Genomic DNA, 16,988 nt, shown 5'->3' with positions numbered 1-16,988 from the left:
GCAACAGTGGAAGACACTACTTCCAGTTGTGGGATCTCTAAGACCGTTTCTTAGAAATTTATTCTGCTCCTCCTTTATCTCCAGTGTGGATTAGTTTTCCTTGCGAATGTTAGTTTCCTCTATGTACTAACAGATTTCCCTGATTGAAATCATTTTGGTGGGGTATGTGATGGTATGTGCCTGGCAGACTTAGTCACCATTCTTGGCAACAGCAAAGCTCAGTTGAACTTCCTGGCTAGATGACAGTCAGCCAGTAGAGCAAGTCAAACCTGAGAAGACATCAAGGTCTGGCGGCATGGCGCAGTGGACAGTGTAGAGAACACATGGCTAGTGCAGGCCTGCAAGACATTTGTCTGTCTTGGCTTCTGCAGGCCGGGGTTCTCCTAGGCATACCCGCTCTTTGCTTCAGGAGACACACGTGCATCTGAATGTACTTCTGTGATCCCTTTATTTTGACAATTCTCAAACTGCAACATGTTGCATACTAATTGACTCCAACTGGCTTTGGAGCATCTTTTAAAAGGTGTAAATTATTGTCTCAAAGTGACCCGATAGAGGTGTAAATGAACGTTAGCATAACATCTCTAGAATGGCTCTATTTTAAATAAACACACATAGATAGGAATTCAGTTGGTCTGCTTTTTTTTTCCCCCTTCGGTTGGAGGTTTACTGCTTTAAAATGGGAAACAAATGTGTGAATTCTATCAAGGGTGTGAAACTCTCCATTTGTACAGACTGGGAGACGTGGTAATAAGGAGAGAGATAGCAGAAATTATTCAAAAGTTTAACAACATTTTAGTTTTAAATGCAAGTGTTCCAGGAAAGGGTTTAGAGTCTGGTTGGAGAGATTTTCTTGCAGACTTTGCTACTGAAAAGTTAGAGATTTCTAAAAAGTCCATAATTGCTAATTTTCTTGTAGTTTTAGAACTGGATTGGCATTGGCTAATCCTTTTGGTTTCTAAAGACGATTATTCGAAATGCATGCATCTGATAAACCCATGAGCCTCAACTTAACCCTGCCTAAATGAAACTTAACCTCTTCTCTCTTCCCACATCAGTGGACAATGGGCCTCAGCTGCAGGGAGCGTTTGAGCCTCCTGTCTAGGCCAGCTGGAGGGCCGGGATCTTTGCTTCCCAGCCAAATAGACACTTGGCATGGTTGGACTCCGGGGCAGAGGTTTAACATGCTGTGAATGAAGCTTGGCTTTTGAAGCATTTATGCCTTTAGGTTGGTGTCCTGGAAGTCCAAGATCCCTCGTTCATTAACTGGCCTCTCACATGGATGGCAGTGAGGACGGAAAACAGCTGACCACTAAAACAGTTGGTTCTTTTTTATTATTTATAATTTTATCTATTTGCATAAAAGCCTGGCAGCATATGGCCTGGTGAATTAAAGAAAAAAACAAAAGCCCTGTAAATGCTGGTCTACAGGCCAGAGCCTCCAGCTCTCTCAGGCCTTTAGCAGTGCCTAGGGCATCTCTAGCTGCCGCCTTCTGGAGGATGATGACCAGGTCTCTCTACTCTAACTGTGGTCCGTTAATGTCATTGTTTAATTCCTCACAGCACTGTCAGGAGTGGCCAAAAAATGTGGCAACATCTACTGTTTCCATAGTAAAACGTGATTGGCAAGCCACCCACTCTCTGCTTTACCTGGTATTCTACATGAATTGTGCCTGAGCAGGCCAGCGGGAAGAGCAGGCAAGAGGGCTTCTGTTCCCATTCACTCGGCCAGTGATGAGGAGAAATTCAGGGGGATGTATGCTCATATTATCTTCCCACACTAAGATGGAGTAGCTGTGATCTGGGATAGAAATAAGTCAGTGTGTTTATCTGGTTCTACTTTCATTGTTATTGTTATTATAGTTTTTAATTAGCCGTTGTCTTTAGCCACCACCCTGGGAAAAGGACTTGATTTACTGTTTGAAAATTAAATCTTTCTTTGTTTGAAACAAAGAAATTAGAAGACTACTTTGGGTTAACATTTTATTATGGTCAGACTGAACCACAACCCTTTTCTTCTTTGTTTTGTGTGTTTAATATATGATTCTGTTTGCCAACATACCATCTAAACAGAAACAGAAACGATGTACAGATTTTCATTCTATGGGTTTGAATAACAATTTTAGTACCTGCATACAGAGAGGGTGTGCTACAAATAAAGAGTGGAGGGAGCATTTGAGCCTTGTGCCCAGTTTCTGGGCCAAAAGGTGGAGCCTTTTAGTGTAGTTGGGGTGCTTCAGGGTTACCCATGCTCCTGTAAGCAAACCGACATGCCCTCTTCCATAAGTAAGTCTTATAAGCTCACTGGTTTGCCTCGCTGGACTTGGTCGGTCCTCAGTGCCCTTGTCTGTCGTGAGTAGGGATCTGTTTGCTTCGTGCCTGGGGAAGTTCAGAAAACAGATAATTATAGCTAAGAATAAAGTACTAAACGTTAAAAACTTGCAGGACTGTTTCCAGATGCGGTGGTTCAGTTCACGGTGAACTAAGTGGGGAGTTTTTAACATCAATTCAGAAATGAACATAAATAAGGCTGACATTGCAAAGAATACTCAAAGATCTGGAAGTCTCACCTCTCGGTGTGGGATTTGTGTCAGGCATAAGATAGGCTTAGACCTACTTCAATTTATTTTTTCCTACGAGAATAAAAGACAACTCCTAGAGAAGTTTTGAACTGATACTAGTCAAATTCTGTTATTTCTTGTGGGACTCATGAAAATAAGGCTAGAGATACATTCAAAATCTACATTTGAAAATGTACCCACAAGTACAAACAAGTCAAAAAGCATTGAACTTGCTAGATACAGTGGCTGCAAGCCATCTCTAGCAAATCAGGTTTTGTTTCAAATGCTTGTTTGTAACTGGTCTTCTGGAATCCTATGTACAAATGTACCATATATAAAGCTGTGAAGGTGGGAGTGGGCATGTCTTCATCCAGTCTGACTAGATAGAACTTTTTAACACGTGGCACGGACAATTTTCTGGATTTTTAAAAAAATTTTTATTGACTTTTATTGAGGTCTACATTTTTCTCTGCTCCCCTCCCTGCCTCTCCCCTTCCCTTCAACCCTCTCCCAAGGTCCTCATGCTCTCGATTTACTTAGGAGATCTTGTGTTTTTCTACTTCCCATGTAGATTAGATCTATGTAGATTAGATTTTAGGATCCTCATTGTTGTCTAGGTCCTCTGGGATTGTGATTTGTCGGCTGTTTTTCTTTGCTTTATGTTTAAAAAAACCACTTATGAGTGAGTACGTGAGATAATTGTCTTTCTGGGTCTGGGTTACCTCACTCAAAATGATGTTTTTCTAGCTCCATCCATTTGCCTGCAAAATTCAAGATGTCATTATTTTTTCTGCTGTGTAGTACTCCACTATGTAAATGCACCACGTTTTCCTTATCCATTGAATCCCCTGCAATAGACCTGCTTTAGCTTTCCTGTCCTGACAAATCCAAACCCATACGTTAGACTCATCTATTCCTCTTTTCTCTGGACTACCATTCTCAATAGGCAGGTTGCTGAAGCCTAAGATGGTTTGTTTAGATTTTAGTGTGATTCTACAAAGGACTGAAAACCTAAACTAAGTGCCCCAAATCCTGACGGTCAATAAGATTGGCACTTAGAAATTTGAAACGAAACGGCATTTTCTAACTCGCTAAGCTCAGCGTATTTTCCTCATCTGAGTAAGATAAATGATACCCTCCCTTCTCCTTCATCTAATTAGCAAGCACAAGTAAGAGCCAAAAAATGTCCCCACCTTTTCCTAGCCCAGGGTATGTTTGAAGTCTCCCGGCCAAAAAATATCAGTTATCTTTCATAGTTAAAACCATCCTTTCACTAAATGTCCGTTCTGTTGCGAGCGGCACAAGTAGCGATTCCTGGGTGTAAAGGACAGAAAGCAGGCTCTCAAAAAGATTTGTAATTGGAAAATAGGGTTTGAGAAGTGACTAGGAAGGGACCCAGTCAGAGGTTCCACTGCAGGTGCAAAAAAGTTCATCAGCCTGACTTGTCCCCCCGATGACTTCTCAGTTTGAGTATACGGTGACCTGAACCGAGCTGTGTTTAATTGCTTGCTTTACAGGAAATCACCTCCTAACTGCTGCTGCTCTCTCTTCAGCCAACACCCAAAGCCACTGCCAGGGTCACGGGGATGATGAGACCTCACAAGGGTAAGTGAAAAGGAAGCAGGGCAGAAGGTATCTTCAAATGGGATCTGGTGAAGGCATTGGCTCACGCATAGGAAGAGCCTTGCAGGGGCCCTCTGTGGGGTGTGCTAGGGACATGCCAGTCTGGCTTATGCGGCATCCCATAGGGTGTGCGTGACGTGAGGCAGATCCTGGGGTTCTGAAGTATCCCATGCGAGATGGGAGCAGGCTCTCTTGACTAGACTGGAGGAAGTTCTCTGGGTTTGAAGCAAGTTTCATGGCCACAACGAACACAAACTCCTCCTTTTTCTTGTTGTGGGTGTATTTGCTGAATTAAATTGCTTTATAATGATTATAGTTGAAGTTCAACAATTCGTCAGGAAGTCTTACAAAAGCAGCACTCATTGAGTAGAAGTGTGCTTGAGATTGTGACCGTTTTGCATTTCTCAGCCTAGTGACCTGTGGCAGGATGCTCATGGCGCTGGGAGTGGCTGGAGCTCCCGGAAATAGCCATCAGATGAAGAGGATGAGCCATGCATTGGTGCAAACAAAGCACTGTGTTGTTAAGCTGAGGTGCTTGGAGGGGCAGGCGCATAAACTAAATACATTTTCAATATGCATGCAATAAGCTAAGAGGCTTCCTATATATTATATGCATTGTATATAAAAGTAACTATGTCAAATATAGTCAATATTTTTAGTTTTTTTATATTATATTATTCACTACTCCCTTTCCTTCCTCCAAGCATTCCCATAAATAATTCATTTTTTTGAACATGGTCCATGAGGAAGTAACTCCATTGGAAACTGAGGACCATAAGTTATTTGCAAGACCATTTCCATCTACCATAAACCTAGAAAATTTTGTCTTACCGATTTACAGTGGAACTTTCAGCAATGTATTCTGTCCAGTAGCTTTTTGTTGGCCAAGCTAATCTGAAGTGCCTGTTTTAGCCTTGGCAATTATTATTCCAGGGGTTACTGGATTTGAGATCATACTAGAATTTCTCGGCTTGTGAAACTGTCCTGTTTCCTGGTGGTGGATCTAATATCCAGATATACTGAGCAGATTCTAGGAAATATTTGCATTCATACAGCTTTTATAATGGTATCCAAGGTATGAATAGATGTTCAAAAACAAACTCAAATGGCTGGCAGACAGCTTTGTAGATGCTCAACCCAACTGGGCATAGCCACTCAGCCTGTTTTCATGGACTGAAGGTTGGTGAGTGAGCGCCCCTGTGAGAGACTGACCTAGCAATACCTGCAAATGTTGCTGCAGCAATTCCTGAAGCATTTACCAAGCTGCATCCCTGGCTAAAGTCTGACTGACACCTCGGCCTCTGTCTCAGGGCACATCACTCACAATGGCGTCCCCCTCATTATTATCACCCCGTATATGCCCGCTTTTCAAACCATTTTGTCAACCCTGTAGAACTTCTTGTGGCTTTTACTTCTCAACTTTTTCAGGCTTCTGATCTCGTATTTTATCAAACACAACTTTCTTTATCACACCGTCTATTGTAACAACTTTCTTGTAACTTACCATCCTTTCCTTGAGCTTCATAAAAATTTATCATCCTGTTGCTTATTAAAATGGTACCTGTCCCATCCACGAGGATCTAAAGAGTGTAGGGACTTTGTGCTGACCGGGAGCTAAACATGCAAGAAAAGAACATTAAACATAGGCATCGTTTTCAGTAGCAAATGAACAGCAGCAGCAGCAGCAAAAAACAAAGCTGAATAAAACAAAGGAAGAAGAAATAAGGAAAGGAGAAAGGAAAGAAGAATAAAAGCAAAAGAGAGGAGAAGGAAGGGGAGAGAGAGGAAGAGGAGAGAGACGAGAGAGAGAGAGAGAGAGAGAGAGAGAGAGAGAGAGAGAGAGAGAGAGAGAGAGGAGGGAAGGGAGAGAAGGAGAGGGGAGGGAGAGGAAAGAGGGAGGGAGAGAGACCAAGAGAGCAAGAGTGAGCGAGAGAGTGAGCGAGAGAGAGAGAGAGAGAGAGAGAGAGAGAGAGAGAGAGAGAGAGAGAACCTTATTAGCTATACAAGGATACTTAGGTGAAGTCTGTCTACCAACGACATGAGCCTATGCAGTTGAGAAGGATGTGATGACCCCTTATTAACTTGGCATCTCCAAAGCTTAGTGAGGAGAAGCAGGGATGCAGAAGTGGATATAATAGGTCTGGCCAATGCAGAGCTTTAGAGCAATTTCAGGCTGACATTCATTCCTCCATCCCCACTGTTACTGTGACTGGTATCTTCAGCTCTGACCTACTGAGCTTCGGCTCACTATTAATGCGTCTCTGGGATTCCATGAGAATCTCTGCTTTGCTGAATCATGGTTCCCGATGGCGTGTTCAGTGTTGTCTGTTAATCATTTGGACTCTTTCTGAACTCTCTAGGGAGGATGGGGGACCCTTGTTGTTTACTGATGTGCTGTATCCTTACTCTGATGTCACCTGCTCTTCCGGGGGCATTTGAGACCGGCAGAGTCATTCTACACAAGGCAATCTGGAGCTCGGGAAGTGTTCTGAGAGGAAGATAGCGCTGCTGAGTCAATGGTACTGGGCTCCACAAACTTCTGAAACCAAAACGGCACGGTCTTAAACACGTGAAGAGAATGAGGCAAAATAAATGCTTTGAGCAATTAAGAATATAACTTGTAGGCAGAAACCCCATATTTCATGGTATGAGAGCACCCCTTTTATCATCGCTTCCGACCACCTGAATTTTCACATTCCGCAGTCATGGTTGCATTGTGTGCCAGCTCTTCACTGACACCGATGATGATGCTTTGGCGGACATCTACACTTTAAATAGAATAATTCAGAAAGCTACTTCTACCTTTAAGTTTCCTGAAAATCACATTTCCTAGTGATTTTGATTTGGGAAAATGCACTGGTTTTGTCATGATGCAGACATGATAGGATTTCCAGCTACTGCTATTTAAAAGTGGGAATATACATGACATGACTATAAAAGAACAGTAAAACAGAGACGTTTGTGTCCTGACTCGTTTGGGACATAATAAAATTAGTTTAGTGTTATTTTTTCTAGAAGAGAAAAAAGGTTGTTTGAGTCCTGAAATTGTTCAGAATAAATTTGGAGTTCATTTCCTGATATTTATTCTTTAAAAAAAATAATTTCCCCTATCAAAACAACTACAAGTCCAAATTTTATCATTTTCTCAAGAATACACATAATATGCACAAGAAAAGTGCTTTTCTTGTGGGAGTTACAAATTAAAATAACAAAAGGATTTTGTGCTTGTGACACACATGTGTTCTAACTGTTAAGCAGCAGCAAACAGTAATTGTTTCCTTTCATGGTAAATGCTGGGCTTTGACAATCATTTGTTTAGGGTGTTGTCTCTTGATTATGTGAACTGGGGTAGCTCAAGAAATATGAACAGAAGAATCCTTCGTTATCCTTTAATTTGTTTTCAGTTGGATTGAAAGGCTCAGGCAGCATCCGATCATGGCGGCCCTTCCACAGGCTGAGGCTTTGCCCTGTGCCCTCTGCCTTCGGAGGCAGAATGGTTGTGCTGTATGCTTGTAGTAGCAGTATCGTTCCAAACTTAGACTCCTGAAATTATGTCAGCATGCTGCAAACCTACAGATTAGACTCAAGGGGAAAGTTCGCGCCTGTTGAGCAAAGGTGAAACTTGCTTTCGTTATGAATTTGCAATTGTAATTTGAGTGTGTTCCGAAGAAGGCAGTACAGATATTAGATCTCAACTCTAACTTTTGAAGAGACTTCTTTTTTAAAAGTTAATTAAAAATTTTAGAGTCTAGGGTTTTGCTTCAACACCCTAGTGTTTTGCTTAATCGCAAATTCTAATATGTTTACTCTCTTGCAATCTCTTCAAACTTTAAACACAAATCATGTGCTTCAATCTTATTAGCAGAGAAAGTCGGTGTTAGAAAAATCTGAGCAATGACAATGAACTTTCATCATGTATGCCTCAGGTCACAGCTAGAGACTTTCAGTAATCGAGATAAAGACTGTAAGGGCCCTTTCTTGTCCTGTGTAAGCGTTCCCGCCACACAGTGCGCTCAGAGCTCACTGACGGACAGCAGGCTAAGACAATGCTCCTTACAGATGCTGCTGACCTTCCAACCTTGCAGTCACTTCCCTGGGATTTATCATTTTCTGTTCGTGTGATAGAACTCCGCGAATGTAGATTCCGTTTAGGCAGGCTTTATCGAAGATGGAAGAGAACGAGTTTCTCTGTAAACTGTGCCGCTGTACTGATGGTATCTGCTGGTTGATAACTAGGAACAGGTGCCAAGAGTGTTAGAACAAGAGGGCCTGGAGGGCAGTTTCACTGAGACGCCCGCCAAGTGAGTTCAGTTATGAAAAGCATCACCAAACTCAAAAGTTAAGACAAACATGCATGTTACTGGAAACGTTCTTTACAACTGAGTGGAGAAATCTTTTAAAGCCAAACTTTTAAAAATGCATCTCTTGAAATCTATGTGTAGGAAACCTTTTGCTGTTTTACGGTGTGACCCGTATAGTTTGGAAAACGATTCTGTATCATCACTTAATCCCAGTTTTGTCTGCCTTTTTCTATCTCTGCCAAACATTCAAACCTACCCTCTTCTTTGCTAAATGCAAGCATGGAATATCTCAGAAGAAAGTTAAAAATCGAGGTTCACATACAGTTTCAGAACCCTACAGCTACATGTGCTAATATGTTGAGTAGAAAGTGCAAAGAAAGCTTTTCTTCAGTTGTCCCTGTGAAGGCTAAACATGCAATGGATGGCTACAGATGATATATGGTTATCAGTTATAAACTTATGCATGGCTACAGATGATACATGTCTATCAGTTATAAACTTATGCATGGCTACAGATGATACATGTTTATTAGTTATAAACTTATGTAATGCATGGCTATAGGTAACGCATGCTTATTAGTTACAAATTTTGATCTAGATAAAGAACTTGATGAGTGAATAATTTTGGTGCTCTGAAAAAAAAAACCCTATTCTTCCATAAGCCGCATCTACATGGACAAAGCATTTCTAGTTCTCAGGCACTAAAATGAACCTAACTGTAGCTGAACCTTTGCTTTTGCCCAGGAAGTATATAATATAAAGGTCGGAATTTGACGCTGGTTTCCTCTGCATTAGAAAAGTACCACAGACAGAGTTTCTCTAGACTTCAGCACATGTCTGTGATGTTGGTCGTACATTTCATTTTAATTATGTTCACTTTAAGCTGTGCAGGAAGTTAATATGGCATGAACGTTGAAGCCCTGGCTTCAGACCAAGTGAATTCATCCTTGCTGAGATTCCATTCTCAAATTTCATTGCCCCCAGCTTTTCTACACTGGCCCATGACTGACAACCACAAGCTGATATACGTTTCTTATGAGAAGTGTCCCTCAAATAAATCTGTTACAAATTGGTGCAGGATGATCGTGTCAAGACTCTCTGGACGGTGTATACCTAGTCCATGAATTTTTTTGTTGAACAAATATGCCTTCTAGGTTTCAGAGGTGACCCTCGCTCTCCAGGTCGCACAGAAACGAGCAAATGAATGGAGCTAGGCATGTAGAAGGTGTGGTTCACTCCCAGAGGTGTCTTTTATTTCATATAAATACAGTTAGTTAAGGAAGTTTGGGCTGAAAACATGGGTGGCGAAGTGATTTGAAGTCCAGGAAGTGATTTGAGAAAGAAGGAAGTGGCAAAAAGAAACATGCAAATTCATAACTGCACCAGAAGACATGTGGTCAGCAAACAAGAGGAGATAGGGTCTTATCTAGCATTTCTATACTAGCCAAGAGAAACAAAGAAAAAGACCAAAAAAAAAAAAAGGAAGAAAAGAGAGAAACACATGGGAGGGGTTTTGGAAAAAATCAAACCCTAGGCAGCCCCAAGTGTTGAACAAACTGGTCACAGAAAGTGGGAGCACTGGGATTTCACAGTGGACTTTAGGGGGGCCTTCTCAGAAAGCAACGCGGTTGGAAGAGGAGGAGGGAATACTAACCACCCTTGTGCGAGCATTTGGCTGGGGGTAGAGTGGGTAATTTGAGTAAGAGAAGAGACACATCCTACCATTCTAGTAAAATAATGTTTTGCATACACCAAGATTTTACCTGAAATGATTCTGTAATATTTACAAGGTTTCTTGGCTATGGTTTTACATAGGCAAACAACAAATAAACAGAGAAAATTATCTGAAATACTCACAGAATTAATGCAGTCACTTGAAATAATTTACCTTAAGCTTGAAGGCAAAATTTTGATTTTGAGCTTTAATTTGTTTAACCTAGGATATAGGCTGGTGTAGCTCTCATAAACACCTGTTCAAATGGAAGGTTTTGCATTCTCTTTTCTGTGGCTGATTTTGTATTCCGTGCTCAACTCATGACACACAGCATGCACAATGTAGGCAGTTTCCTGTCAGGTGAGTTGGCACGTATTTTAGCTTCAGAACACAGAAGGCATCTTTTCACTGTGACAGACCAGTTTGAATGGGATTTTCATAAATATTAACATGGAAAGATGACAGCATTTGTAAGTTAGAATCAGCAACAATGTACATACCGCTAGAAACAAATATGAGAATCAGTTACAAAATGATCTTGAATAATTTGCATACTCGTCATCAAGTGCTTTGGATTTGATATTAAATTTAAGGCACATGTAGAAACCATACTGTTCTGTGCAACTGACTTCATTTTAAGGCTCGTTTTGATGTGAATTTAGGTCCTCTCCAGATGTTCATCCCTTTATGCTAACCTTTCTCCAGTTAACTTCATCCACTTTCGAAGATCAAAGTACCCTCTTTATGAGGATGATGGTCAGGTTTATAGCATCAATAAGGGTCGCGTGGATATCTGGAGCCTAGACGGCCACCTAGGGCCAGGTTAATGTCCGAGGGTTGAGACTGCGGGGACCATGCAGATCGTAGTAGCCTGAGCTGCTACCGAGACCCATGGTGTCCTCAGGGCCTGGGCGGCTGCCAGGGGCCATATCTAGGTCCATTGCCCTGCTGCAGCATCCGTCTGTGTTGATGTCTGTGGCTCCTGTTGCCCACGTGGAAAGCAGCAAGGATAGGGCTGCCTAGAGTTGGCTCCACTCCTCATTGGCTGCAGCACTAGGGAGAACTGGCCCCGCCCCTCACCAAGTACAGCAATTCAGAGATTAGGCCCTGCCCCTTACGGGAGCAAAACAGTACTGCTGGCCCTGGTGGTGTGAATGCACATGAGCCAGACTCAAGGGTGTCAGAACAGGAGAGCTGGCCCTGCCCCTCGCTGTCTGCTACACTGAATGAGCTAGCCGGGGCAGTGCTGGAGAGCTCGCCACGGAAGGGGCAATGAGGGAAAGCTGGTGGCTGACCAACCCAGATGCCACCCAGGCCCAGATCCCGGGCTAGGAGGTTCCCAACCCCCAATTCCACTCACCCTCCTCATCTATGAACTGCTAGAGCATGTGAAAGGGCTGGACGTGAAGCTCCAAAGCTGTAAGATCTCATGACACAAGGCAACAGAAGGGCATCCAGGAGGAGTCCCAGTGAGGGGCCAGTATCAATAGCACAGCAGAAGCCAGAGGCCATGAGCTATCCCAACGACTCATTGCAATGACTTTACACTTAGAAGTAAAGATATGGACCCAGGGGTAAACTGTGGACTCACTGGGCCACACTACAGCTTCCTTGCTGAGATTTTTGTTGTTGTTGTTGTTTTTACTTTAAAATGTTTTGGGGGGAGATTGCAAGGGCAGTAGGCAGAAGCAAGGGATCCGGCTGATGAGTGGAATTGGGATGCCTGATGTGAAATTCACATCACACAAAGAATCAATGAAAAGTTGAAACAAAACCATGTGTTTTGTTTCATTCTCCTTATTCTACTCTTGGTTTGATTTCTAACAAGCTGAGTCAAGGATAATAGACACATCACGTACTGTGCATATTTAAAATGTGCACTTTCGTATGCTTTGAAATACATGCTCACGAGTGAGACCATCACCCCAAGAAGAACAGCGGGTATAATGGGCAGTGAACGTCTCCTCATACTCTGTCTTTTCCAGCTTCCTCCCTCTTCTTCATGAGCAGCACATTTTTCTCTGGCTTTTTTTTTAAAACCAGCATACCTATTTTGCGTCTTTGTGAATCCCTCAGCAACTCATCGCGGTGATGGTTGAATGGTGGGACTCCATTACACCTCAAGGATCTACTCACCAGCTGGGTGACATTTGTGCTGTTTCTCTTTCGGAGCTGTTTTGGTCACTGTTGTAGAACTCTTCTGTGGTTATATGATCTGATCTGTCCTAGGCAAATACCTAGGGGATGGGAAGGCCACCTCCAATAGTAGCCACAACTCCTTAGGTTTTAATATTTAGGACTTTTCCAAACACTTTTTTCTAGTGTAACCGTGCCATTTTTCATTCCTGCCAGTTCTATAGGAAAGCTCTTTGTTCCCCATCCTGCAAATTCTCACCTTTATCAGTATTTTAATTATAAAAATCTGTGTGTATTGTTATATGCAGTGGTTTTGACTTGAATATGCCAGTAACAAATGATGTAAATTTTGCTTGTATTCATTTTAAGGGAAGTGTTTCTTCAAATATTCTGTCACTTTTGAGATGGGTCATTTTGTCCCTTATATTAAAATTTTAAAATATGATTATTTTTTTGACAGCGTTCTCAGTTGAACTGAATGTTCACAGTGATGGGAAGGACAGTTGTCTGTACACGGATAGGTGGATGTTTATGCCCTCCCTGTGTTCTGCTCCAGTCACCGGTTTTTAATGCCCAAGTCCATCTCCTTGGCGATATTTATTTTAAAATGAGGTAGTGCCCATCTTCAATTTTAATAAGCTGTTTCGATTACTTTTAATCTTTGCATCCTTTCCATGTCAAGGTTTAAGTGATCTCAGTGAAGAACTATTTACATTTCAATGATCCTCCCTTCAGGTTTTCACTTTGATAGTTCTTGTGCTGTGTTTTCTAGTCCGTTGAATCTTTGTTTTTAGAAAAATACCCAATGTATTACTCGCCTAACTTGTACTTGATGCTCGCAGCCATGAAAGTTCTGTGCTGTGGGTTTTGCATTTCTCCTGTCTCAGGGTTTCAGAATGTGGGGTTACCCGTGTTTCCCAGCTCCAACACTGCTCTCATCTCTTGATTGCCGTCAGTTGATTTATTTTATTTTCTCCTTGTTTGAGTCATGTTTCCCTATTCTTCATATGTCTGATAGTTTTGACTAGATGGCCGAGGATGTGAATTTTGCTCTACTGAGTAGATTTTTATTCATATGGCCACTTCAGGAGCCTCGTTCTAGGAGGTAGCATGTGATCCCTTCAGATCCTGTTTCCAAATTTCAGGTTGCCTCACCGTCCTGTCAGCCCAGGACAGTTCCTAGTACTAACGTAAGGTTCTTGAGAATCCTTGCTCAGAGTTCTGGATAATGGAGGTCTTGCTGTCTAGCTGTAGCAAGTAGGACAGTCTCCATCCCGTGTGGTTTTCAAGAACGATTCTCTCTAATTTCTCCAGATTTTTTCCCCTGAGGTGCGTGTGATGATCGGTGCAATCTCAGCAGTAAAGCAGGGCTTTCTTCAGACTTCTGTTGACTCAATGTGACTCCCACACATTCTTCTCCTTTCTTTGTCTTCCTGTGATGTACAGCCACATTGTTTTCTTTTATTTATGCCTGTATGTGTCTATGCATGTTTACATACATGTGTACTAGCCCATGCACATATGCAGAGACCGGAAGTTGACACTGGGTGCTGTCCTCAGTTCGCTCCCTTAGTTGAGGCAGAGTCCCCTAACTGACCCCTGCGCCTACTGATTGACTAGACTGGTTAGCCAGCTTCCCCACGAGTCCCCTGAGGATTCTGCCTCCTGAAGGCTGTGGCTGTAGGTAGCTTCTGCATCTGCCCAGCTTCTACGTGGGTCCTGAAGACCGAATCTTCACACTGGCCCGTGAGGGTCCATGGGCCCACAATTCCCCAACACCATTCCATCATACTTTCTAAAACATGTTCTGATGAATCCCAAGCTGGCCTGGGACTCATTCTATAGCCAACGATAACCCTGAGCTACTTCCCAAGTAGCTTATACTCCCCAAGTGTTCTCCGGTGCCTGCTTTACGTGGTCCGGGGGATAGAACCTGAGACATGGTGAATCCTAGACAGCTACTTCACCATCTGAGCTGCAACCCAGCATGGGCTTCTTAATCTCTACGGTTTTTACTCACTACTACCTAGCATTTGAGACTCCTGCCTCATACGGATATTCAATGCTCTACCACACAAAAGAAGGATATGTTTGAGTTAAAATCACTTCTGGGCTCAGTGAGGTGGCTCCAAGAATGCTTGCCACCAAACTTCATGACCTGCATCATATGTGGGGGAAGTAGGAAATCAACGAACCAACTCTACAACTTGGCTTCTATGTGCATATAGTGGTATGCATACACATGCACACACAAATGTAATAAAGATTAAAATAAAATTACATTTGGTATGATTTTCTAGGACTGGAAAACTTCCATAGTTACTTTCTTATAAATACAAAACCTCCATGATTAGAGAATAAATCTATTTGTTTTAAGAGGTATTACCTGGAGAAAACTTAGAATTTTTTTCTTTCATTTTTGAGGAAGTTTCAAAATAGACTACGAGAGCAAAGTTGTCAAAACTTAGCAATATTAGCGTAAAAACAGACACACACAGAAACCACTGTACAGGACAGAGTGTCCAGAAATATCCCTGTGTGTTTACTGCTGACCCACTCTTGAAAAAAGTGTCTCCCTCAAAAGAGCCCACACTGGAGACAGCGTGAGAGTGCAGTCTCTTCAATAAGTAGTGCTAAGCAAACTTTATTCATATTCACCTGCAGATAATCGATATTTGTTTCCATCGCTCACATCTGAAAGCAAAGCAAAATAAATATATCTAAATAACTTAAACTATGAAATCAGTAAAATTAAAAAGTGCACAATAATTCAAGATGCCACTATGGGCAACAGCTTTTTTTAAGACACCCCCTCCGAAGGTACTGGAAACAAAAGTAGAAATTAACAAAAATAATTTCAAACTATGATGCATCACTTCAGGGAAAGAAACAGCAAAAAGAGAATTTTTCACAATGGAAAAAAATCCACAAGCTGTTCAGGCAACTAATATCTAATATCAGCTAATATTATACCCAGGAACTTTAAAAAGCCAGTTATAAACCCCTATATGATCCAATCTTTTTTAAAAGAAATTAAAATCAAAACGATAGCAAAGTGGTATCTTAAATAATTGTCATTAAAATGATTTGAAAACAAGAAATATTGGTAACACTGTAGATAAAAGAACTCTGTACACATGTTGATGGGACATATGAGCTAGAAACTTGGAGAACAATGTGAGGAGACTGTAATATCTGTCACATGATCCTGGCACTCTACTCTGGGCACACATCCAAAGGAAATGACATCAGCGCATTAGAGAAACACCTGCATGCTCTTGGCTATGGCTGTGCTAGCAACGATGTTTAAGATATGGAATCTAAAGATGGATGGAGAGAACATAAAATGAATGAAAAAGAAGACAATGAAATAGTAAAGTGGACGCTAAAAAATACACAGTAGTGTATACCTGTCACTCCGGAGGCATGTGCAGGGAGACTGACGCCCTGTGGCCAGTCTAGGCTGCATCAGTAAGGCTCTGTCTCAAAGAAAGAAGAAGTAGGAAGAGTGAGAGGTGGAGAACAAAATGTCATGCTATCATTTGCAGCAAAATGGGCGGTTAGCAGACATTATGGTACATGAAACAAATAGACACAGAAAGACAGCTACAAAATGTTCTTTCTCCAACGTGGATGTTGAAAAATTTATCCAACATGTTTAGTAGTCATTAATAGAAGCTGGGAGGGGTGGGTAGTGGACAGATAGTAGGAAGGAACTCCCAAGACACTTCTCTTGATCATTATACATGTAATAAATTATCATACTGCATCCTATAGATATTTGCAAATATTAATTAAAAGACAAAAATGCTATTTTCATATATGAAATTTAAAATTCTGGGACTTGCCAAACATTGAGTAAACAATATCATTCCGTTCTTATGTAATATTTAAAGTTGATAAAAGCACAAATATTAAGTTAATCTGAGCCCTTTGTGCTGACTCTTTGGTTCCTGCTCCATGGTCACCTGCTTTGAGATCTAGATTTAGATATTAACTCTCCTAAAACTATTACACAAAACATGCTGGACAAAATTTGGTGTTTAAATATCTATGCTTGCCAGAGTTTATGATCTAAGTTCTTGGCCCCTTCTTTCAGTAGACGGGATTGCCCTAGGTAACTAGGGACTAGTCTTTATTACCTTCGCCTGTGGTAGCTTTAAGCAGCCATCTTGAATCAGATGACCTGTATTGAGAAACTGATTGGCAGGGCAACTTCACAGCGTACAGTGCGGCTTCCTTTTTCTCTTCTCTACCGCACTGTCCATCGGGTTCTGGCTCCTGCTGGTGCTACCTCAGTTTACTGCTTTCCCATGGAATTTTCTGCAGCCACAAACACCGGGTGCTAACCTTGTGATGGGGATGGAGTAGTGAGCTAAACATGATAAGTGATGTGTTCACGGATGTACATTCAGAAGTTAAAGATGAAAACACCGGTTGACGTTGTGGTGCAGGGTTTTACAGCATTGTGCATACTCGGGCTTTTGCTCTTTGACCTAAGTTGTTGTCTCAGTAGGGTTTCTATTGAAAAAACCACATGACTGCCTCAATTTAGGAAGGAAAGGATTTATTTCAGTATGCAGTTCCATAACACAGTTCATTGCAGAAGGGAGTCATGGAAGGAACTCAAGCAGGGCAGGAATCCAGAGGCAG

The 16,988-nt window shown here is 41.8% G+C and overlaps 2 long non-coding RNA genes across 2 annotated transcripts in view; one reads left to right on the top strand and one right to left on the bottom strand.

Moving 5' to 3' along the window:
- Nucleotides 1-1,676: 1,676 nt before the first annotated feature.
- Nucleotides 1,677-5,876, bottom strand: LOC142857113 (uncharacterized). Its single transcript, XR_012911766.1, has 3 exons — nucleotides 5,689-5,876; nucleotides 2,306-2,379; nucleotides 1,677-1,801 (listed from the first exon to the last, which is right to left on the bottom strand). It is a non-coding gene; the product is annotated as an uncharacterized LOC142857113 (long non-coding RNA).
- Nucleotides 4,078-16,988, top strand: part of LOC142857112 (uncharacterized) — a 54,982-nt gene continuing 42,071 nt past the window's right edge. Inside the window, exon 1 of the long non-coding RNA XR_012911765.1 lies at nucleotides 4,078-4,166. This is a non-coding gene — a long non-coding RNA (uncharacterized LOC142857112). The remainder of the gene's footprint in view (nucleotides 4,167-16,988) is intronic.

This window comes from Microtus pennsylvanicus, chromosome 9, assembly GCF_037038515.1.
Source record: "Microtus pennsylvanicus isolate mMicPen1 chromosome 9, mMicPen1.hap1, whole genome shotgun sequence".
Taxonomy (NCBI): domain Eukaryota; kingdom Metazoa; phylum Chordata; class Mammalia; order Rodentia; family Cricetidae; genus Microtus; species Microtus pennsylvanicus.
Note: the sequence above shows the minus strand (reverse complement) of the source record. Positions and strands in the feature narration are given on the sequence as shown.